Raw genomic sequence first — 25,418 nt, 5'->3', positions numbered from 1 at the left:
CATCCTTATCTTGTAGTACTCAGCTACTGTACTTATAATATTCAGATTTATTTTTGTCCCCCCCCCTCCAACCTCCTCCTTTCATATCTTTGAATGATTTCCAGACTTATAATTCCATTTTAGCACATGACTCTTTTCAAATTATTTATGTTTTAGTACTTTTCCAATGTGAGGTCTAATAAAAATAATATATTGATAATAAAGTGCAGGTCTTTTGTAGGAACTGTTGCCATTGGCAAAAAAAAAAAAAAAAAAGTGGCAAAGATGAGCTGGTGCTACATAATTACTGAGTTATGTAGCACCAGCTGCATCACTAAGACAAATAACCCTGGCTTGTGAGTTAATGTTTTGATGATTTCATTTTGTTGGGCTGGATGATGATGATACGATTACTATGTAAATATCTTCCAGTGTGTGTGTGTGTGTGTGTGTGTGTGTTAGTTGGCTTTTTAAACATAAAAAAGATAGTGACTTATCCAAAAGACAAGTGACTAATGTGTCATGAAAAAGGAGGCAGTTGATTCCTTTTCTAAAAGTGAATTTTAGGATGCTGGATGGTTAGGTTAAGTTCCATGGGAACCTAACCTAATTACCAATGGAATATTGAAGCTATAGCATGGAATGAGGAGTTGAGCAGTAAGAAAATAAATGCTGTTTGGGAACTGACAAAGAAATCCATAACAGCATCAATGTGTGAGTGTATTCTGAAGGCCAAAATGCTGAATAAGGTAGGTGTAAAATGGATGAATGAGGAGCTTAAGCATGAAATCTTAATCATGAAATTACCAATGGAATATTGAAGCTATAGCATGGAACGAGGAGTTGAGCAGTAAGAAAATAAATGCTGTTTGGGAACTGACAAAGAAATCCATAACAGCATCAATGTGTGAGTGTATTCTGAAGGCCAAAATGCTGAATAAGGTAGGTGTAAAATGGATGAATGAGGAGCTTAAGTATGAAATCTGGAGGAAGAAGGTAGTTTGGAGGCAGTACAAGATAAATAATGGTAATAATCAGTTACATGAGGAGTATAAAGAACAAGCCAAGAGAGTGACTCAGTTAGTAAGGAAAACAAAAGTGCAGTCTGAGCAGAAATTGGCAAATCAGGTAAAGAAAAATTCTAGAGAGTTTTTAGTTATGTTGCAAGTAGAAGGAAGTATGATCATGGTAAGATGATGTTAATGGATGAAAATGGTGGAATGGTAACTACTGCAGAAGATTGTTGAGGTATTCAGTGATCAATTAATAAGGGTGTTTCATCCTGATCAGGATGAAATCATGAGGAACTTAAGCATAGAGGACATAGGAGAGGATGGCTTAATTGTGAGTGAGCAGGAGGTGTTTGAGGAAATAAATAACATTGATGTCAATAAGGTGACAGGATTTGATAAGATATCACCACACATCTTAAGGGAATGTTCTACGGAAGTGGCAGTAGCACTTGCATGCCTGTTTAATAAGAGTCTTACAACAGCACAGGTTCCAAGGGAGTAGAAGGAGGGTAAAATTGTTCCACTGCATAAAGGTGCTGATAAGGCTGTAGCTTCAAATTATACACTAATCTGTATATCTGGAGTTCTGGTGAAGGTACCAGAGAGATTGGTAAAAAGCAGGATACGCATTGATAACAGCAGTATTCTTTGTGTTTATCTGCATGCAATTGTTAAAGGGAGATCATGTTTCACTAACTTACTTATGTATTATAACAAAATGACAAATACCTTGGATATTATAACAAAATGGCAAATACCTTGGACAGGGGATATGCATATAGAGTGGTGTATCTGGATTATGAAAAAGCTGTTGATAGGCTCTCATATGACAAACTATTAAATAAACTAAAACAGATGGAATTGGGTAACAGACTTCTGAGTTGGATCAGTGATTGGTTGTCAGATAGGTATCAGAAAGTTGTATATGGGGGGGGGTGAAGTATCTGAAAAGAGGAAGGTCATTAGTGGTGTACCACAGGGGTCAGTTCAATTTGTATGTAAATGATATTGGGATGGGTTTTAACTAGTGATGAGCAGCTATTTGCAAATGATGCAAAATTGGGGAAGAGAAATGCAGAATCAAGCAGATGTTATGGCCTTACAGGAGGATTTGAATAGACTGCATGAATGGGCAAGTAATTGGAACTGTTCAATATTACAAAGTGTAAGGTTTTGAGATTTGGTAAGCAATGATGGGATGCAAAGTATACACTCGGTGGGGAAACTTTAAAGGAAGTAGAGGAGATGGGAGATCTAGGGGCAGTGGCGCACCCAGAGGAGAGAAAGGGCCCCACCAAAAAAAAAAAAAAATTAAAAGGAAAAGAACACTAGAAAATTTTCAAAAATCTTATTTAAGTTAAGGGATATTACATCCCATATTGTTTCTTAGCCGAATAAGAAACTCAAAGAGTTTCATGCCGAATATATCACTATTCTTGGTATTTACCCATAATGTGAACTTAGCTCCTAGGAGCTATATTACTGTTCTACATTATGAGAGAAGGTCACTACCCAGACTGGTTTCAACCTTTATGTATAGGTGAAGCGGGCTCTAAAAATAAGATAATCCCAAAAGATCGCCTAACTCAGCGTTGTTCCACTCAATGACAGGATCACCCCGTCACCGAGAAGAACTTCTCAGCATTGGCTCTACCCAGTGGCAGGCTCACCCACCACCAAGCAGAGCCCTAATCTCAGTGGTGGCCCCACTCAGAGACAGGCAAAAAACCTACCGACAAGTGGAGCCTCTCAAAGCCAGATCCTCCCCGCACCGGTTTCAACCTTTATTGAGGTCTCATCAGTGAGTAGGTAGACCTAGTTAATACCAAGTTTGTAGCGAACAGAACTTACATACCCTACTATGAGAATTGCCAAGAAGGTGTCCTAATAAATTACTAATTATATGAAGAACCAAAGGCTTCAATTCAGCGACATGAACTTATTTAAGTTAAGGGATATTACATCCCATATTGTTTCTTAGCCGAATAAGAAACTCAAAGAGTTCCATGCCGAATATAGAAAGTTCGCGATTCCAAGCGTAAGCAAATACCTGGATAGTGCAACACCTGACCCATTTGGTAGTGCAACACTCAGGCAACTCATAGTAAGGGTGGAGCAAGCTCCGATCACTATTCTTGGTATTTACCCATAATGTGAATTTAGCTCCTAGGAGCTGTATTACTGTTCTACATTATGAGAGAAGGTCACTACCCAGACCGGTTTCAACCGTATGAATAAGTAAAGCCGTCTCTAAAAATTCGGACGATCCCTAGGCCACTCAATAGTGGGTGAAAGACCGTCCATCTCAGCGTTGGCTCCACTCAGTGATGGCCTTCCACCCACCACCACCACCGAGCAGAACCGCTCATATTCCGGAGAAAAGCATTCACCGACAAAGCCGCTCACCGGGCCGTACTGGAAAACACTTTCCCGGAGACTCAAATTGCTCCCTTAAGAGAGCGCACTCATATTAGCAATAGCCGAGCCTCAGTTAAACTTCATTGGCTACAGCATTGCCAGACCGGTTTCAACTCTCATTGAGGTCTCATCAGTGAGTAGGTAGACCTAGTTAATACCAAGTTTGTAGCACACAGAACTTACATACTCTACTATGAGAATTGCCAAGACGGTGTCCTAATAAATTACTAATTATATGAAGAGCCAAAGGCTTCAATTCGGCGACATGAACTTATTTAAGTTAAGGGATATTACATCCCATATTGTTTCTTAGCTGAATAAGAAACTCAAAGAGTTTCATGCCGAATATAGAAACTATATAAAGTTCGGCGATTCCAAGCATAAGCAAATACCTGGATGATGCAACACCTAACCCATTTGGTAGTGCAACACTCAGGCAACTCATAGTAAGGGTGGATAAAGATCCGATCACTATTCTTGGTATTTAACCATAATGTGAATTTAGCTCCTAGGAGCTGTATCTGTTCTACATTATGAGAGAAGGTCACTACCCAGACCGGTTTCAACCTTGATGGACACCTTCTTGGCAATTCTCATAGTAGGGTATGTAAGTTCTGTTCGCTACAAACTTGGTATTAACTAGGTCTACCTACTCACTGATGAGACCTCAATTAAAGTTGAAACCGGTCTGGGTAGTGACCTTCTCTCATAATGTAGAACAGTAATACAGCTCCTAGGAGCTAAGTTCACATTATGGGTAAAAATACCAAGAATAGTGATCGGAGCTTGCTCCAACCTTACTATGAGTTACCTGAGTGTTGCACTACCAAATGGGTCAGGTGTTGCACTATCCAGGTATTTGCTTACGCTTGGAATCGCCGAACTTTATATAGTTTTTATATTTGGCATGAAACTCTTTGAGTTTCTTATTTGACTAAGAAACAATATGGGATGTAATATCCCTTAACTTAAATAAGTTCAAATCGCCGATTTGAAGCCTTTGGCTCTTCATATAATTAGTCATTTTCAAAAATCTTTTCCTAATTACAATTCTTTTTTTTTTATTTATGTTGTGCCATGTCTTCTATTTCTATACTACTTATGAATTAGTGATCATTGCAGATGCTCGGTCATAGGGCTTATACGATGTGCAGTGTGTATTCTCAAATCGTCTACTCAAATCGGGGCCCACCCAAGATTAAATTTTGAGTGTGCTACTGTCTAGGAGTGATATTGGACAAGGACCTGAAATTCAGAGGCCCACATTGCACAAGTTGTGATGTCACATCAGATAATGACAATGATGCAGAGGACCCTGACGTGCAACACAGACGTTATGATGCCATTGTATAAGGCCTTGATCAGGCCTCATATGAATTATTGTGCACAGATTTGGTCAATGAATTTTCATGGTGACAAGGATATGTTGGAAAGGGTCCAGAGAAGATTCATAAAGGTTGTCAGTTATCTTTGTAATATGGAGTATGAGAACAGATTAAGAGAATGTAAGTTGCAGAGCCTCGTGAATAGGAGGAAGAGAGAGAGGGGGATATGATAGAGACATATAAGCTGGTCAGGGGTTATTTTCAGGCTAACATGGAAGAGAATTTTCATAGAATGGGGGTGGGGAATAGACAAGAAGCCATCAATGGAAACTGTATAAGGAGGGTGTGAGCAGAGGAGAGGAGCAGGTTCTTTGCATGGAGAGTGGTTGGTGAGTGGAATGAATGCATTGCCTAAGTGTGTTGTGAATGTATGAATCAATTTAAGGCATAGTTGGATGAGAATTGTGTGTAATATTATGAGTCTCTGACTCCATGGTGGTCAGATGATAATATTGAATAATAAAATTATCACAAATACATGATCCATGTAACACAGCCAAATTAAAGGTTTGTAAAGTAACTGTGCTAAGTGCTTTGTTCTCAAAATGCTTCATATAAAAATGGCCAAAAGGGAGAAGAGAAAGAATCCATTGCAATACCATTGATTTGTTTGTTGATTGTTTGTAGATTTGTTTATAAATTTTGTCAGATTCACTGCCAAAATTTTCACTGGAATTTTGACCAGAATTATCCAATATCAATTATCAGTATAGGTACAATTATCGTATAATAAATAACAAATCCTGCAATGATATAGCATATTGCTATCAAGTAAATATTAAACCATTTTTGATTTAATATTTGATTTAATTTAATTTGATTAGTTCATATAAAAATGGCCAAAAGGGAGAAGAGAAAGAATCCATTGCAATACCATTAATTTGTTTGTTGATTGTCTGTAGATTTGTTTATAAATTTTGTCAGATTCACTGCCAAAATTTTCACTGGAATTTTAACCACAATTATCCAATACCAATTATCAGTATAGGTACAATTATCGTATAATAAATAACAAATCCTGCAATGATATAGCATATTGCTATCAAGTAAACATTAAACCATTTTTGATTTAATATTTGATTTAATTTAATTTGATTAGTTCATGGCATATGTGATATTCCGTTCAATGACCACTTTATTGGAGTATTTCATCCTGGAGGAGTCAGTTTTAATGCTAGAGGGATAGGGCAGGTTCAAGATTGAGAGGTACAGGAGGAGAGAGTGTTTCAAATACTGAGTACTCTGGATGTCAGTAAAGCTGTGGGACTGGATGGTATTTCACCACAAGTTTTGAGAGAATGTGCTAGGGAACTGACAGTGCCTTTGATCTGGCTTTTCAATAAAAGTCTGGCTGCGGGAAAGGTGCCCATAGAATGGAAGGAAGGTAAGATAGTGCCATTGCATAATGGTGGTAGCAGACTGGAAATGTCTAATTATAGGCCAGTTTGTGTGTCATCAGTGGTTAGTAAGATCTTGGAGAAACTTGTGAGGGACCGTATACAGCATTGGGCAGATGAGGGTAATGTTATCTGTGAGAGTCAACATGGATTTGTGAAGGGGCACTCTTGTTTTAGCAATAGGCTAGCCTTGTATTATAAAGTTACAAGAGCATTAGATGAGGGAAAGGCATATACTGCCATTTTTCTGGACTTAGCAAAAGCATTTGACAGGGTGCCACATGATAAACTGATATTTAAGTTGCAGCACATGGGTCTGGATGTCAGATTGGTCAACTGGATTCAGGATTGGCTGTCCGATAGTATCAGAGTTGTGTATGGTGGGGCAGTTTCAAGGAAGCGGAGAATTACAAGTGGGGTCCCACAGGGCTCAGTGCTGGGACCTATATTGTTTAACCTTTATATCAATGACATTGTCAGTGGATTGCAGGGGGATGTTCAGTTGTTTGCAGATGATGCAAAGCTGGGAAGGATTATTAGTAATAGTGCAGATGAGGCAGCCCTGCAAGAGGATTTGAATAAGCTAGATAGATAGGCAAATTAATGGGGGTGTCTGTTTAATGCAGCAAAATGTAAGGTCTTGAGGTTTGGGAAACTGCATACTCTATGGGAGGAGTTATACTGGAGGAAGTAGGGGAGACAAGAGATCTGGGATTGATGATTGACAGAAACCTGAAATTTAGGGGACATATTGCAAAGGTGGTGAAGGTAACACAGAGGATTACTGCAATAATGAGAAGGACATTAACCTGCAGAGATAAAACAGTTATCATTCTGTTGTATAAGATCCTGATCAGACCACACTTGGACTATTGTTCTCAGATTTGGTCCCCAGGATTTGAAGGAGATAAATTAACTGTGGAAAGGGAACAAAGGCGGATAACAAAGATGGTTTCAGGACTGTACAATGATAGTTATGAGGATCGGCTGAGGGAATGTGGACTGCAGAGTTTGGTTGATAGAAGAAGGAGAGGTGATATGATTGAGACTTTTAACTGTTGAGAGGTGGTTACAGGATTGACACTCGAGAGTTCTTTGGCTTGGTTGAACAGCGGGAAGGAGTGATGACAAGAGGCCATCCCTGGAAGTTACGAAAGGAAACTGTGAGCAAGAGGGTAAGGAGTGGTTTCTTTGCATGGAGGGTGGTTGAACCATGGAATGCATTGCCTGATGGAGTGGTGAGAGCGAGAACGGTCAATGAGTTCAAGGAGTGGTATGATAGACTTTGTGTTTCTTAGGGGAGGACCTCCCCTCGATGAGTCTTGATAGACTTTGTGTTTCTTAGGAAGGATCTCCCACGATTTCCACGAAAGGAAACTGTGAGCAAGAGGGTAAGGAGTGGTTTCTTTGCATGGAGGGTGGTTGAACCATGGAATGCATTGCCTGATGGAGTGGTGAGAGCGAGAATGGTCAATGAGTTCAAGGAGTGGTATGATAGACTTTGTGTTTCTTAGGGGAGGACCTCCCCTCGATGGGTCTTGATAGACTTTGTGTTTCTTAGGAAGGATCTCCCACGATGAGTCTTTTGACTCCATGGAGGCCTGAAAAATAATAATAATAATAATAATAATAATAATAATAATAATAATAATAATAATCCAATTCATAGGAAACCTTCTTTCCAGAAGTGTACTCTTAGTAATATTACTCCATTTACCTTGATTACTTTGATGGACCTGTGGTTTCAGTCAGGATTTCTCCATGACTGCAGGTCATAAAGAGTCCAGCTATTCCTGGCTTGGCTTTTCTTCTCCATTTTCTTCCAACTTTCTTAATCATTGGGTCTTCCCACCTTAAGGCTGGTCTTCCAGGTTTCCTTTTGGTATCTCTCGGATACCAATTCGTAACTCTGACTATTATTACTCTATATATTACTCCATACTTATTATTATTATTATAACTATCTGTAGTATTTAAACTTTTCTAAGCAACGGATTCAAATAAACCCAATATTATCTTCCCTACTTTCCTCATACTTCATGTGATTGACATTAGCCTCGTGTGACCACAGCCAGATTTAAGGTTGTTGTGCCCCTAAGCTATGACTTTGAAGATCCCTCCCCCCTCCCAGTGAGTAAATTGAATTGTAGGTTATCTATACTGAGTCTCTTGTAATAAGAGGCTCCAAGCTGTAGCTTGTGTATAAATACAGCCATGAGTGTGACATTGTCACAAGCAGTCATTCTTTACATTCTTCACAACCAAATGCCTCTATTTTGTTTGTTTGGGTTACTGTCTAGGTGACAGTAACTTTTTATTGACAATAAAATGTCAATAAAAATCACAAGCTAAACTTAATACAAATCTAATTATTATTATTATTTTTTATTAACATTAGCCCTCTATTGAGTCTGGTGTTAATAATAATAATCAGGGGTGTTGCCAGATTAGTTGCACCCTGAGGCAAACAATTAGATATTGTCCCTGATGGATTATAAAGCAAAAATATAAGAAAATCTCTTATTGCTATTTTGTTTTTATTACATTAATGCAAAACAATTACATAATAATATTAATTAAATGTTTGCTCTATGGGGATATCGCACAATAAAATTGTTTATAAGCTCTTCTAAATTTAAATTACGAGCTATGTCTACCTCTATCAATATAGTTGCTAGACCAACCCAATCTCTCTTGGGTCAGTACTGTTCACAAATAATTTTTAATCAGTTTAAGCTTGGAAAAACTTCTTTCTGCACTTTCTACGCTAACGTTGTCAATTCCTGTTAGCGAAGTGACATCGCCTACCACAATATGGCTGAATGACCGCCCTTATTAACCGCGCCGTGAGGCAGGCTGCCTCTATGCTACACCCTGTCGACAGTACTGATAATAATAATTACATTTGTATTAAGTGAAGCAAATACTGTTAAACACAAAGCCCATCAAACCATGTCTTAAACTCATTCAATGTATCTGCATTCACCACAATGTCAGGTAATGCATTCCACTCACCAACTACTATCCATGTGCAAAGAACCTGTTCTTTATCTGCTCTCACCTCCTTATACAGCTTCCAGGAATGGTCTCTTTCTCCCATTCTATGAAAAACTTCCTCCACATTAACTTATTTAACCTACTTACTTAACTTATTTAACCATTAAAAACTAATCCGTAATTATGTTATCATTGCCTACAAATACAAGAAAAAATTAGTCAAACAATGGAACTCAAAGTACTAACTTTCTCCTTCTCTCAGATATATGTTAAACTGCTAATTATTTAATTTTTGTTTTGTAGCATATACAGGGTGTTCGGGATAAATTTGACATATTTATAATTAATTATATTTTTCCGTAAGTTACATGTATTAACACACACTTCTCTTCATTTAAAAGTTTGGACCCTTCTTCATTCATATACAAGATGTCAGAAAGGATGGATAGCTGGAACCCACCTGAATCATGGAAGAGAATAACTTGTATCATGATGATTCGTGCCCGCCATCAAAATAAGGATATTACGACTGCTGCCCAATGCTCCCTGAATACAGTAAAAACAATCAGGCATGAACTAGAGACTTGCAATGGTGACTACGAGGATGTAGCAAGAAGAAAGATCCCTAGCAGACGATCTGATTGCGTTCGTACAGCAGAATTCCTCGCAAATCTGCAGGAACAGGTGTTGAAGAACCCTGGCATTGGAATTCGGGCTTTGTTCGTGGAGTTGCTAACTGTAGTCAAGCCCTGGATAACAAGGGTAGCCAATGGTAGGCCGTATGTATGGCAGCAGGATTCGGCCCCTTGCCACACCTCTGGGAAAAGTCAAAAATGGTTGTCTGAAAATTTCTACGACTTCACCAGTCCAAATGTTTGGCCTCCAAACTCCCCAGACCTTAACCCCATGGATTATTTTGTATGGGGCGCAGTTGAAAAAGACACCAATCGCACTTCCAGTAATACAAAAGCCCAGTTAATGGATAAAATTAAAACAGTTTTTGCGGCCCTTCCCAGGGAGACTGTAGCATCAGCTTGTTCGAGGTTCCGAAGCAGAATTGAAGCTGTGATCGATGCTAATGGTGGTTATTTTGAGTAAATCTTGTTGATAGTATTGTAATTAACTCTGCCTGTAATGTTTTTTTGTCAATTCATTAAATTTAATAGATACAAAGAAGATTTTCTTTTTCCTTACGAAACTGTCAAATTTATCCCGAACACCCTGTATTTCTGAAGGATTAAAAAAAAAATTAACTCTTGATCAGCAGTTAGCAAATTTATTTGGGAGGGAACAATGCAAGCACTTTCACTAAGTAGGGGAATATGTGGAACTAGGAGGCAGATAATTATAGTAAACTGAGAAGGTAACTGATATTGACTTTGATACTCATTTATTTGCTGATGATGTTAACTTAGAGAGAGAGAGAGAGAGAGTGATAAGGAATGTAACTGATATGGAATCCCTACAGGCAGATTTGAACAGACTAGTTATAATGGGTAAATAAATGCAATGAATTTCAATGTTGTAAAATATAAAGTTAACCATTTTGGGTGGAGGAATTACAGGCAGTGTATTATATTAATAGGAATTTGTTGGATATAGTCAATGAAGCTTGAGACTTGGGAGTTACTGTGGACTATGAGTTAAAGTTTAGGAGTTATGTTGCTAAGGTTGTTAGGTCATTGCATCGGATAACAGCATCATTAAAAAGAAAACTAATTTGTAGGAATAAGACAGCTGTTCTCCATCTTTACAAGGCTTTGATAAGATATCTGGATTACTATGAGCAGATATTGTGTCACCTGGATTCCAAGGAGATGGGGAGACATTTGAAAAGATTCAGTGGCAAGTAACTAAGATAAATGGGCAATTGGAATAAATGGAATTGTGCATGCAAGGAAAGACTAAGAGAATATGGTCTTTAAAGTTTTGGGGAACATACAGAGGAGTGAAGATATGATAGAAACATACAAGTTAGTAAGGAGATCTTACAATATAGAGGCAAGTGAGATTTTTGTAGCTTATGTGGTGGAGGCAGAACTCAGGAGTTATGTTATCCCTGGAAGCTGGATAGGGAGGTTACATGTAGTGAATGCAGAGTAGGCTAATATTAACTGTTGTGAGACCACCTTCAGTAAGTGTGTTCACGGAGAGATATGATAGAATGTTTAATATCTGTTTAAATGCCCCCACCCCCACTGATGAAGCCTTGAACTCCTTGGAGGTGCATTCATAATAATATAACAACAATAATATTTATTACAATCAGGGCTGGCGGAAGCGGGCATGCGGTGCATGCGGGCACCGCTACGATAGGGGCACTGCCGCCAGGAAACGGTTCATAAGTTAATTTTTAAGAAACAAAATTTTTATCATAAAAACAAAAAATTCTTAGAATGATCAATATTAAAATAAATAAGGCCGGATATACCGAATAAAAGTTTTTAAAAAATGAATATTGCCGCCTCTTTGATCAGTCGGCTGTTTACAATTTTGCAGCGAGAGCAGACTAAACGCTTGCCTGCAGAATGTTCTGTCTACTGCAATCTATCTAAAGTGAAAAACGGTGAAAGGAATTTTAGTACAAAACATTTGTTGCTAGTTAACCAGTCATATTATATATACATCTCAGTAGGCTACTGACAGTAGTGCAGTGCCGACTATTATTTCATCTCTGTGTCGTATTGTGCAATAATTTCTTGTGGGTATAAAACAGAAATGGAATCAAAAATTTTAAAAAAAAGTTATTCAGTGCACAAAATCGTAAGCGTCATGCTGCAAAAGAAGCAGATATTAAGATACAAACTGGGGCTCTTAATAAATTTGTTAAAATATTAAAATATTCTGATGCAGATTGTAACCAACTCAATATATCAGAAATCAGAGTTGAAGAACTGTGCACATCATCCAGTTTGCATGAAAGTACTATTGCAACTATTGAACAAGATAATTGAACAATTTTAAGTGAAAAATAGTTAGGATTTAGTCACTACAACAAGATTTAGTTGTAGTTGACCATGAAACTAACACATTGTTAGTATCTGTAAATTTAGAAGATCCAAATGAATGGGGAAATACTGATGAAAAATTACGAGGTGTTTTAATTGAAATGGGGCCTGTTGAAAAGAAAAATATAATATATCCCAGAGATACACATGGTCGTAAATTTGGCGACACATATTATAATAGAAAAATGGAAAATGGGAGCTCGTGCCAAGAACATGGTTCATTTATTCCGAAACTTTAAATTCTGTTTTTTGCTTTTGTTGCAAAATTGTTGCACCCACTGAATCACCTACTGAGTCTTGTAGAAGGTTATGACGATTGGAGAAATGTAAGTACAACTTTACATAGACATGAGACTAGTTTAACTCACATGAAAAATTTCTTTAAATGGAAGGAACTCGATAAAAATTTAAAAAACAAAACTACTATTGATTGCCAGACTCAAAGCATGTACGAAATGGAAAAGAAACATTTGGACGAGTGTTTTAGAACACTTGATTGAAATTATAAAATTCCAATAAGTCGAAATTTAGCTTTTCGCAGATCATCTGATAAATTATATGAAATGAATAACGGCAATTTTTTAAAATTACTCGAACTGTTTGCGAAGTTTGATCCAGTTATGGAAAATCATGTTGAAAGGGCCGTAAGTTGAAATACAATAGAGTACACTATTTGAGTAAAGACAGTCAAAATGAAATATTGGAAACTTTAAGTAACGCAATCAGGGATACAAGTTTATTATAAATTCGAAAATCTAAATATTATTCCATAATTTTAGACTGCACACCTGATGCAAGTAAAACAGAACAAATGACCATTGTTATTCACTTTGTTTCCTGTGACAATAAAATTGTCAAGATCAGGGAAAACGTTTTAGGTTTTCAGATATATCATATTCCACAGGACGTGGTTTATGTGCGACAATAATGGAACAACTGGAAAAATGGAACATTCCCATTGAAGACATGCGAGGTCAAGGGTATGACAATGGGGCAAATATGAAATGGAAAAAATATGGGCTCCAAAATTTGCTTTTGAACAAAAATCCTCGAGCGTTTTAAGTGCCATATACTGCTCCTAAATTTAATCATTAACGATGCAGCCAAAGTGAATGCAGATTATTATTATTATTATTCAGGCCTCCATGGAATCAAAAGACTCATCGTGAGAGGTCCTTCCTAAGAACATAAAGTCTGTCAAGACTTATCAAGGGGAGGTCCCCCCCCCCCTAAGAAACACAAAATCTATCATACCACTCTTTAAACTCATTGACCATTCTCGTTCCCACCACTCCATCAGGCAATGCATTCCACGGTTCAACCACCCTCTACGCAAAGAAACCACTCCTTACCCTCTTGCTCACAGTTTTCTTTCGTAACTTCCAGGGATGGCCTCTTGTCATCACTCCTTCCTGCTGTTCAACCAAGCAAAAGAACTCCCCAGTTCCAGCCCTGTAACCACCTCTCAACAGTTTAAAAGTCTCAATCATATCACCTCTCCTTCTTCTATCCACCAAACTCTGCAGTTCACATTCCCTCAGCCGATCCTCATAACTACTTGTACAGTCCTGAAACCATCTTTGTCATCCGTCTTTGTATCCTTTCCACAGTTAATTTATCCCCTTCAAATCCTGGGGACCAAATCTGAGAACAATAGTCCAAGTGTGGTCTGATCAGAGACTTATACAACAGAATGATACAATTAGTTTCTTTGCAATTATTCAAGAAATATACAATTTCTTTTCATTCTCTTACAAACGTTGGGCAATCCTTTTAAAGTTTGTAAAAAAATTAACATGGAAACACCCATCAGATACGCGATGGGAAAGTAAAATTAATGCAATCCGCCCTCTATGATATCAGTTACGAGAAATTTACGATGCACTTTTTGAAATTTTAAATAATGAAAATTTTAATAAAGAAACTCAGCATGAAGCACAAACATTATGTGCTAAAATAAAGGACTACAAATTTATTTGCTCTCTTATAACTTGTCATTATTTACTTAACAGAATAAACCCTGTGAGTAAAATGCTTCAAGACAAAAATATGAACATTACACTTGCTTTAGAATCTATCGAAAACTTAAAAATATTCTTGCAAGAGTATCGATCATATACCAATTTTAAAGAAGTTCTAAAAACGGCAAAAGTACTGAGTGAAGAGGTGGGTGGAGAACAAGAATTTATAACTGGTACGGAAGTTCGACGACGAAAGATGACACGACAATTTGACTACGAGCATGACGAAATGCCACAATCGCTAGAAGATAAATTTAGAGTGAATGTGTTTTATACACTTCTAGACATTGCAATGTGTTCGTTAATAGAACGTTTTGAACAGCTAAAAACATATTATGATAATTTCAGTTTCTGATATAGATTACTACAAATTAATAAGGAAAATTTACGAAAAAATTGTGACAATTTAGAGATTCTCTTGAAGGACTGCACCAATAAAGACGTAAATGCGATAGAACTATATGACGAGTTATGTGCTTTCCGGGATATTTTTCGGAAGGATAATTTAAATATTCAAAACCCTTTCAATATTCTTAATTTTATTGTGTCCAATAATTTATCTTTCCCTAACTTTTCAATTGCTTTAAGAATACTATTAACCTTAACTGTTAGTGTAGCAAGTGGTGAACGTTCCTTTTCCAAGTTGAAATTGATTAAAACTTACTTAAGAACAAGTATGTCACAAAAAAGGCTTGCTAGTTTGGCGTTAATAGCTATTGAAAATGATATATATGCGGAATTAGACGTTAAGACCATTATTTGATGAAAATACGGCGTACTAGCGAAAACATCCTCAAGAATTAAGGATTAGAGTGAAGCTCTGTAAAATGGCGGCCCGTGTGTTAGTGTTTTGTGTAGTGTATTATTGATGATGAAATTAAAGAGTCAACTGAGTCATTGTGTTGTTAATTAGTGGCGATAGTTTTGAATGATAAATGATATATACAGAGGTAAGTGTTCTTTATTTTCTGAGGTTTTTTAAGGTGAAATATTTGCTACCGTTGCTGGTAGATCGATTTGATCTACGGGATATATATAATAGAGTAACATTTTATTGCTGGTAGACACCTAAGAGTGTCTACGGGATCTGCTAGTGGACCCCCAAAAGTCCACAGGATTGTCTTTGCCTGCTCGGGGCACCTGAGGGACCTCTACTCTTTCTCCATCTGTGTCTCAACACATTTTTATTTCTTGAAATGACAAAACTTCTAAATGAGACCCAATTCGAAGAAGTTTACAGGGAATTCCTCAGACTGGGAAAGCTACTGAGTGATAATTGGCCGGGAAAGGTTAAACTGTATGACACGTTTCCCCCCGAATGTGTCTCAGATGCTGTCGCTGAAGATCATTTAGAGTCGATGCCTTCTACTCCTTCAGACTTTGCAGAAGTGCGTGCTCACAAAGTCGTCGCTGAAGATCATTTAGAGTCGATGCCTTCTACACCTTCAGACTTTGTAGAAGTGCGTGCTCGCAAAAAGCGAAGAACAACCGAAGAACCGCACAATGACAATACTGTAATGGAACAGGATTCTCAGGGTTCGGACGCCGCTACTTCTCCCAAAGAAAAGGTGCCTCCGGTCATCCTTAGAGAAAAACAAAAGTGGGCAGCTTTACGATCCACAATGTCCAATCTGCATATTGGCTTCATTAAGGCCAAAAACATGGATGAAGGCATAAAGATTCAGCCAGCAACAGTGACAGACTACAGAAGGTTGACCAAGGAACTGGACAACAGAGGCATCCAGTATCATACCTTTGCGCTCAGTTCAGAAAAAAATTTAAAAGTAGTCCTTCGTGGTGTCTGTGAAGACATTGACACAGCAGAAATCGCTGCTGACCTAAATTCTCAGGATCTGCCACCAGTCAAAGTGAGCAGAATATACAAAGCAGACAAAACTCCCATGCCATTAGTCCTTGTTGAGATTCACAAAATATATAAGGATATCTACAACTTAAAAACAGTCTGTGGTCTCATCGTCACACCGGAACCACTCCGTAAAAGATCATCTTCTAGGCAGTGCCACAGGTGCCAAAAGTTTGGCCATGCCCAGAATCTATGCCGAGCAGAATATAGATGTTTAAAATGTGGAGACAGCCACCCAACCAATACCTGCTCTAAGCCAAGGACCACCTCGGCCAAATGTGCCAACTGCAGTGGCCCTCATCCGGCGAACTACAAAGGATGTACTCAACACCCAAAGAACAGACGGATGTAGGCAATCAATCAGCCCTCCTCCTACAGTACAAGAACACCAGCGGCCCAGACATCAAAACCGGAGACTCAGCGACCACAGTCGGAGACCTCCAACCAAAAGCAAACAAGAAGTTATGCCGATGTGATCCGTACAACTAGGCCAATTCCAGAACAAAATCAACCAAGAGCACCTAAAAACCTAACAGCTATTATCACGGCCTCACTAGCAAACATGCTACAAAATTTTAGCCTATCAAACCCTACTGAAACCTCCACTAAAAGATTTCTTCGTGAAACACAGGTCATCCTCACAGCTCTCATAAATGAATAGTAACAAACTCATTCCAGCATCTCTTCAAATAGTTGCTTGGAACGCAAATGGCCTCAAAAACAAAATCCTGGAACTCCGTGCCTTCACATCTAGGTATCAGCCAGATGTTATTCTAATCAGCGAAACTCATCTAAGACCCTCAGACAACCCTACAATAAGGGGCTATCACCTATACAGAAATGACAGACTACTCTACAGAGGTGGTGGCACTGCCATCTTCATTAAAAACTACATTAAGCACCACTCTGTGAGCATTCCTTCAACCACTAACCTTGAGATCACAGGAGTGGAAGTAGTCACCAGCTCCACTGGCAAACTGAAAATCTACTCAGCTTACAACCCTCCCCAAAAATCTCTACTTCACTCTGATCTAAATGCCATCTTAGGCATCAGAGGGCCCACCATTATTGCCGGGGATCTGAATTCCAAGCACCCTGCCTGGAATTGTTCAACCACAAACAAGAATGGTTGCATCCTTTTCAATTACTTAGGATCAAGCAACGCTGTTGTGGCAGGCCCCACCGAACCAACTCATCTCAGTACGTTCAGCACTGCTGATATCCTGGATATAGCTATCCTGCAGGATATTAAACTTCAGTACAGTATCATATCTATGGATGAACTATCATCCGATCACAATCCAATACTGCTGCAGCTGGGAAATCAGGAATTCCTGTGTCCTCCTTCTCACTCCTACATTGTATGGGAAAGACTGTCAGCAGCACTCAAGGATTATATTGGACCTGTTCCTCACATACGCACAAAAGAAGAAGTAGAAACTGCAGTTACAAATCTCACACAACAAATTAATTCTGCTATAAAGGTAGCTTCCTCCTACAAATCTGCCCGCAAGCCAGATCGTTTGCCTGAAGACATCATGAACTTAATCAGAGATAAAAACAGAGCTCGAAAGAGATTCCGTAACACGTGTGCACCACAAGACAAAACAAATCTAAACAGACTAAATGGGGCAGTAAGAGATGCACTGAAAGCTCACAGAGACTATGTATGGGATGAAAAGTTATCCTCCATTTCACCTAGTGATCACTCCATCTGGGGACTACTGAAAAATACCAAAAACAAAGGCAGATCCCTTCCCCCAATATTAACTGATCAGGGCCTTGCTCACACAGATGTGGACAAAGCAGAGGTTATAGCGCACAGCTTGGAAGAGCAATGCAGGCCTTCGTATGGAAACCTTGACTTTGACCACATACATAAGATTCACAGCAAGGTCAGACACTCACTCAAACTTCCTATCACCAGCACTGACCATATTGCATCAACATCACCTGCTGAGATATATGACATTATTAAAAATTTAAAGAACAAAAAAGCTCCTGGACCAGACGGCATTACTAATCGTGTGATTAAACTTCTGCCCCGGAGGGCAGTAGTGTACCTGACCAGTATAATAAATGCAATTTTAAGATTTCACTATTTTCCTTCCACCTGGAAACTGGCTGACGTAATTCCCATACATAAGCCAGGCAAAGACTCACACCTACCCCAAAATTATCGTCCAATCAGTCTCATCTCAAATCTGGGTAAGGTTGCAGAGAAGGTCATCCTCTCACGACTTCAAACCTCAATAAATGACCTAAACATCCTTCCAAAAGAACAGTTTGGTTTTAGGCAACACCATAGTACTACCCAGCAAATCCACAGAATTGTTGAATACATCACAACCAGCTACAACTGGCGCCAGTGCACAGGCGCTGTTTTCCTAGACTTATCCAAAGCATTTGACAAAATCTGGCATTTTGGACTCCTGCACAAGCTTATCTCAGCCGGCATCTCACCTAAAATGGTTCATTTAATCCACTCATATCTTCAAAATAGATCAATGCAAGTAAAAATCAACGGTTCTACATCCTCCCAGCGCCACATCTTTGCTGGAGTGCTGCAGGGATCTCTACTGGCTCCATTGCTGTTCTCTGTATACATGTCAGACATCCCACACAATCCGATGACTTCCATTTTGGCCCTATATGCAGACGATACGGCAATACTAACCAGATCTCTCAGACCCCTTTTCATTACCAGAAAGCTTCAAGAAAACCTTCTAAAGCTGGAGGGTTGGTTCTCTAAATGGAGATTGGAAGTCAACCCCCAGAAAAGCTCAGCCGTTCTTTTCTCAAAAAGGCCAATGTCTCCTGTAGATTTGTTACTATTCAATATTAAAATTCCCTGGCAGTCAGAAACAAATTACCTGGGTGTAATTCTTGACAAAAAGCTATCTTTCAATCAACACACCAAGTCTGCATGCACAAAGGCATCTAAAGCCATAGCACAGATCTATCCGCTAATTAATAGAAATAGCAAGCTCAGCAACAGAATCAAATTGCAGCTATACCAGTTGACGATTCGTCCTATAATCACCTATGCCTCTCTGGCCTGGAGCCACACCTCTAATGCTAACATCATCAAAATACAGCGAGTGTAGAACAAGTGCCTGAGAATGATTTTGAATGCCCCGTGGTATGTTAGAAACACTCAACTCCACAGAGACACAAATATTCCCTATATCTTCTCTTTTCTACGATCCTTAGCCACCAAGTTTTTCCTAAAGACGTCCACACATCCCAACGATTTGGTTCAACAAGCTACAGCATACGATCCAACGGACATATTCAAATACAGAAGACCAAAAGCTATATTGGCCTCCTTTAGTGATGCATAATCTCCATGCCCAATCAGGGCGAGCATTCTGCTCATAAATTTTACCTTCACTGCAACCACAACAGATAGCGGGGAATATGAAAAGCATCTTGCTTCACCCCTAAAGACATAAATGTCAATTGTCAGACCATTATTTCTAATTTTGTGAATATGAAATCAAAAACCTTAAAATTTTAATTAAAAAATTTCAAGTATATTTATGTAATTTAATTTATTTTCTGTTATTCTGTAAAGATGTTATTTTTTGAATACTTATATTAAATGTTCTAATTATTTCTGAATGCTTTTCTTATTTTCTCATCTATCTTGAGTTTCTTTTATTTTTCTAAAAGATAGTTCCACTTATAAAAATTATTAAAAAAATTTTACAAGTTACTAAGAATTTAGTAACTTGTAAAATGCAAGAATTTTTTAAACTTTAGTTCAAATAAATTTAACTTTAATTAAAATTCATTTTAATTTTGTTGGTGATTCGGGTTGGTGAGAAGGCTATAATCCCTGTATCATTATATTCAATGATTAAAGTGAAGTGGCTTCATCAAAATTTGCTTTAACGTTTGAGAATTTTTTGAATATTCAGGTTTTTAACGATTATCCTGCCTAGTCAACACCCCCGGTTCGTTACATTTAGTGACCCAACGTGTGGCTGTTCTGTCAAAATTTATTTAAGAAATTTGAAATAATTTAAATTTATATTATCGTAAAAGAACCACACACTCCCGGATCGTTACAGGGGCGCTTAGATAGAAATTGCATGCGGGCGGCAAAGACCCTAGCACCGGCTCTGATTACCATCCTCATCATCATTATTAAATTCCTAACATTTACAGTCAGAAGGTTTACAGGACACTATGGTGGCGATGCTAAATGAAGGGTTTACATCATTAATACCTTCATTTACAGTCAGAAGGTTTACAGGACACTATGGTGGTGGTGCTACATGAAGGTTAATTAATCAATTAATCAATCATCTGTTGGGACCCCAATACTCTCAGAACTTATATATATATATATATATATATACATACAGGCAGTCCCTGGGTTACGAATGAGATATGTTCCTGAGAATGTCTTTAAGTCTGATTTGTACATAACTCGGATCCCTGATGACATCGCATATGCGGTAATAATAATAATAATAATACTATAATGGCTCATATGTGGCAATAATAATACAGTGTAATACTATAATAATAATAATAATAATAATAATAATAATAATAATAAATACTCTGGTACTGTAATGATAAGTTACAGAAACTATTGTGCTCTTTCTTTTAATTCACAGAACATAAAAACAAACTCATACAAAAAGTTTTGATAGGAGATAGGAGAAATTTCAAAAAAGAATATTAAAGATTGCATCAATGTCTTGCTTACTCGAAGGGGGATTTCGGAAGCAAGAAGGTAGGCTAACATTAATTGGAAGATGATGATGGAGATGGTGCTAGAAAGGATGGACCTGGTGCTGGAGAATCAGGATTTGATTCTGTTTCTGGAGGAGGGGAGCTTACCTCTGAAATCGGTTTCTTGAAAAAGGTGTCTAGGGTTGTTTGCACAGCCTTTTTCTTTTTTTCAGCATAAATGGCCATGAGCAGCTGATGTTCTCACTAACTGCATAGTAAACCGCTAAATGTTAGGATCTTGTTCCTCAAGCTTAGCAAATCCTGCTTCAATGAGACAAAAGGCTTCAGCTAACTCTTTTGTCGTAAACTTTCTTGGCTATGGATCTTCTGATTCTTCATGTTCTTGTGTTTCTATCAGCTGCTTTTCTATCTCCATAAGGTCTTCATTGGTTAATTCTTGTGAATGGGACTCTAGTAAGTCAATGACATCATTTTCGTTGATGTCCAATTGCAGTGCATTGCCACTATCCACTATAGCTTTTCTGGCTTCGGCGATGTCTTCTGTGAAGCCACGAAAATCTTCACAGAATTGAGGGCACAGTTTGTTCCACACGCCTTTAATGTTGATTACTTCACTACCTCCCAAGAATCAGCAATGTTTTTGATGGCATCTTGGATGTTATAATTCTTTCAGAACTCTTTCAAGATCATCATATCATCTTTCATAGCCCTGACAGCTTGTGGGAATGTATGCCATAAGTCAGGGGCACACCAGTAGTGTCCGGCGCCTCTGTGCAAAACTTTAGTTGGCGCCCCTATACCCCTTCTCCCAATAAAAAATCACTTTATAAAAACATATCAGCGAGTAAAAATGAAATACAAAATATATTAATTATAAGCTTATTGAACAAAAAGCAGAAATTAAAAAAAAAATGTATAAAAAACAATAAACATACAAGAAGGGTACAAAAACAACAAAAATAATTTGGAAAAAAATAAATAATAAAATAAATAAATAATAGTAACTTACAATTATATAAAATAAGAACATATTAAACATTACTGGGTAAAGAAATAGGTATATAAATATTTAAACAGAAAGAAAAATCCTTAGTGAATTGAACTTTTCTAGTTTTCGTTAATGAAAATTCTCGAATAATATCATGTATATCAAGTTGATCCAAAATATCTGACTTTATTGATATAATGGCAAAATTGTACCATTGTGGAGAGCAAGTAGTTTTTAATAATTTTATGTTTAGAAAAGGACCGTTCTGCAGTGCTACAGATACCGGTAATGACAAAAGAATCCGAAGAGCAATTGTAAAGTTTGGATAAACTGTGATTAAGTCGTTTGAATAAATATACTGAATTATCTGATATATATAATTTTTAAAATTAGAAATAAATGGTTGACAGTGCAAAATTTCTTTGCATAAATTGTTTGCATCAATGTCTGAATGATTCTTGTGCATTAATTTTTGTCATAACTTTTTACAACAAGATAATAAATATTCTTGTTTTGTGAAGTACTTAACAAATACAAAAACTGAAATGAATTCATATGTTCTTTTAATAAAGTAAATCTTTCCTGCAAAGATTGTAATGTTTGATCTATTATGCAGAGAAAAAAAAATTACTTTAAATTAAATTTTAGGATCTACTATATTTTCATTTTCATGTTTGTAATCAAATTGTGTTGTCTTTTTACGTCGCCTTAGTGGTCTACTACTACAAAATACAGATTCTGCATCAAATTTTGCTGCAATTAATTTTGAGCTTTCTACAATTTCTTTGCAAGTTTCATCAGACCTATAATCATTTAAAAATTGATTTAGATCATTCAATGCATCTAAAGCAAGTTGGAGATTCATAGATGAAGACTGCAGTATTTTCTGACAAAATTCACTAATATCATACCAAATCTTTGGTGCCTGTGTGCATTGCACACATTGCACATATGGCCGGCACGCCCCTGCCATAAGTAATAAGCCTTAAATTCAGAAATGACTCCCTGTTCCATTAGCTGTAGTAATGGGTGTAAAGATATGACCTTTACATTAGGGTGAAAGTAATTTAAAGAGGTTGAATGTCCAGGAGCATTGTCCAGCACAAGCAGAATTTTAACAGGAATTTTCTTTTATGAACAGTAACATTCCATAGCAGGAATAAAACAGTTCAAGAACCAATCTTCAAACATGGCAAGCATGACCCAGGCCCTTAAATTTGACTCACAGGTAGATATGATCCCAAATAATGGGAAGATCTGGTTTAATAATATGGCAAAGTGCTGGTTTGTTTACATGTGTGAAAACAAACTAGTTCCTGAATTATTAATTTAATTATTTAATTATTAATTATCCTTATGGGGAGCCTTGGGAGCCTATTCGTAAGTTCGTAAGTACAGAACACCGTAAGTTGGGTCGTCTGTAACCCGGGGACTGCCTGTTTATATATATATATAAACAGGGATACAAATATACAAATATACAATACAAACAGATTATATATATATATATATATATATCAGCCTGCGAAAACACTTCTAATTGCATCAATCCACCTACATCTTACTCTTCCTATGAGTCATTTTCTTGGTATTCTCATATGAAACAACTTTTTTTTTTTTTGTTAGCCTTTCCTCTTTCTCTCTCTCTTTTTTCTCTCTGCCTTTTAAGTGACAATACCACCCTGAGATTTGTTCTGCTCACACATTTGTGAATACTAACGATGCAACTTCCTTCCTATCTTCATTTTTTAATATGATTGTGACAACATTGCCATCTGTTCACTGCCCTAATGTTTCTGAAATCTCTCATATCTGTGGTCTCTAGTTTTTCATCAACTGTTTTTTTTTTTTTTCTCTAATACAACTCTCATATCCAAAAATTAAAATTGGTTTGAACACTTACATATATACAACTAGATAAGTGTTTGATTAATTTCTCTTAATTTGTCATCTTCTCTAAAAATTGTGCCTAAATAGCTGGGATTCTATTTATTTCAGTTCATTACTTTAATATGTAAGTTCCTAGAATTTGGTTCTTTTTTTTTCTACCCCCCAAAAAAACTGCAATATGAAAATTGCAATTCTTTGTTCTCTGTATTTGTTTTTCTATATGTATTGTAATTTGGATTAATGTATATATGCTAAATCTGCACTACTTGAGTTCATGATGGCATATAGAAAGCTGGTAGAACTTTTTGAAACTATTTAAATTTCAAAAATTGTGCAATATCAGTATGACTTCCAAGCTTCCATGGAGTCTGAAGACTTATTGCAGGAGATCAAAAAGTCATAGACTATATACCTTTCCATGAAGACATTCTGAGTAGGAGAACTAACTGCACACTCAAGCAATGTATTCCACTCATTCATCACCCATCCTGCAAAAAATCTCCTTTTCACTTCCTTATTCACATGATGCCTTGTACAGCTTCCAAGGATGATCTTTTGTTCTCCCATCATCCATTGCCTTATGCAATAATTCTCCCATATATACCTGACAGACTTCTGTCACCAAATGTCTCAATCATATGATCTCTCCTCCTTGCTACTAAGTTCTGCAGACCACATTTTGTTCTGCAGTTTTTTGTTCTTTGGATCTATATTCTATCATATGTTTTCTATTACCAATATAGCCAGATGATCAGATCTATTCATCCAATAAAGGCCTGATTAATTCCTTACATACATTGGTGATATCCCCCTCACCTCCTCCAGCTCTTGAAGCAAAATTCCTCCAATATCATAACCCTCATTCCATTCTCTCTGCCCAAAGTGCATAATTTCACACTTGGCAACACTGAAATAATATTCTCATTCTTCAGCCCAGAGAGTACCAATCTATAAAAATCTTCTTGCAACATTAGCAATGTCAGAATTTTCTGACATTGATTCTGACATTGCTTTTTCTGATGTAACATCATCAGCAAATCACTGAATATCTCCTTTCAAACCTTGAACTATATCATTGATATTTAAATTAAATAACGATGGTCTCAAAACAGAGTCTCCATAGCTCAGTGAGTAGAGATGAAGTCCTTTGGTCAGAAAGACCTGGGTTCGATTCCTGTCCAAGACATGAGGAACCTTTATCTGGTCTCTTTTGGCTAAAGGTAAGTTAGCCAGTCTCATACAGAGGTTGGGGGGATTCACCCAGAAACTAAGGGGTTTTTTTGTCTCGCAGAACAGGCAAACTGGCTCCATGAACACACACACTTCTACAGTCATAAAGAATTCTTCTCCCCCACCAGCACCAGACTCTGTGACAAGCCGGTTAGGGTTTCCCACAATTGCATAATCATAGCAGATCCTGCACCAAATGAGATAAAACCACTATAAAGAACAGTGGTCCTAAAACAGAACCATGTGGTATCTCACTTGGCACCTTCCTTTTTCAGGACACTACATCCAATACACAACTCTCTGACTCTTACTAATCAATCATTCATTCCCATCCGGTATGAATTACATTCATACCGGATGGGAATTTCAACAAAAGTTTATTGTGGTACTCTATCAAATGCTTTAGCAAAATCCAGATAAATCACTATATAAACATCTCTTTTGTCCAATATACTATCATTCTATCATAAAATGTAACAAAGTTACTTAAACAAGATCTTCCACTTAACAAACACATG

At 37.4% G+C, this 25,418-nt stretch overlaps 1 protein-coding gene across 3 annotated transcripts in view; it reads right to left on the bottom strand.

Moving 5' to 3' along the window:
• The window catches only part of LOC150100720 (uncharacterized), a 217,321-nt gene that overhangs the window by 174,265 nt on the left and 17,638 nt on the right, over window positions 1–25,418 (bottom strand). The gene's annotated exons all lie outside the window — the stretch shown is intronic.

This window comes from Typopeltis vanoorti, chromosome 12, assembly GCF_054136105.1.
Source record: "Typopeltis vanoorti isolate ZY-2024b chromosome 12, IOZ_Tvanoo_1.0, whole genome shotgun sequence".
NCBI classification, from domain to species: Eukaryota; Metazoa; Arthropoda; class Arachnida; order Uropygi; family Thelyphonidae; genus Typopeltis; species Typopeltis vanoorti.
This window is presented reverse-complemented; position numbering and strand designations above follow the sequence as displayed.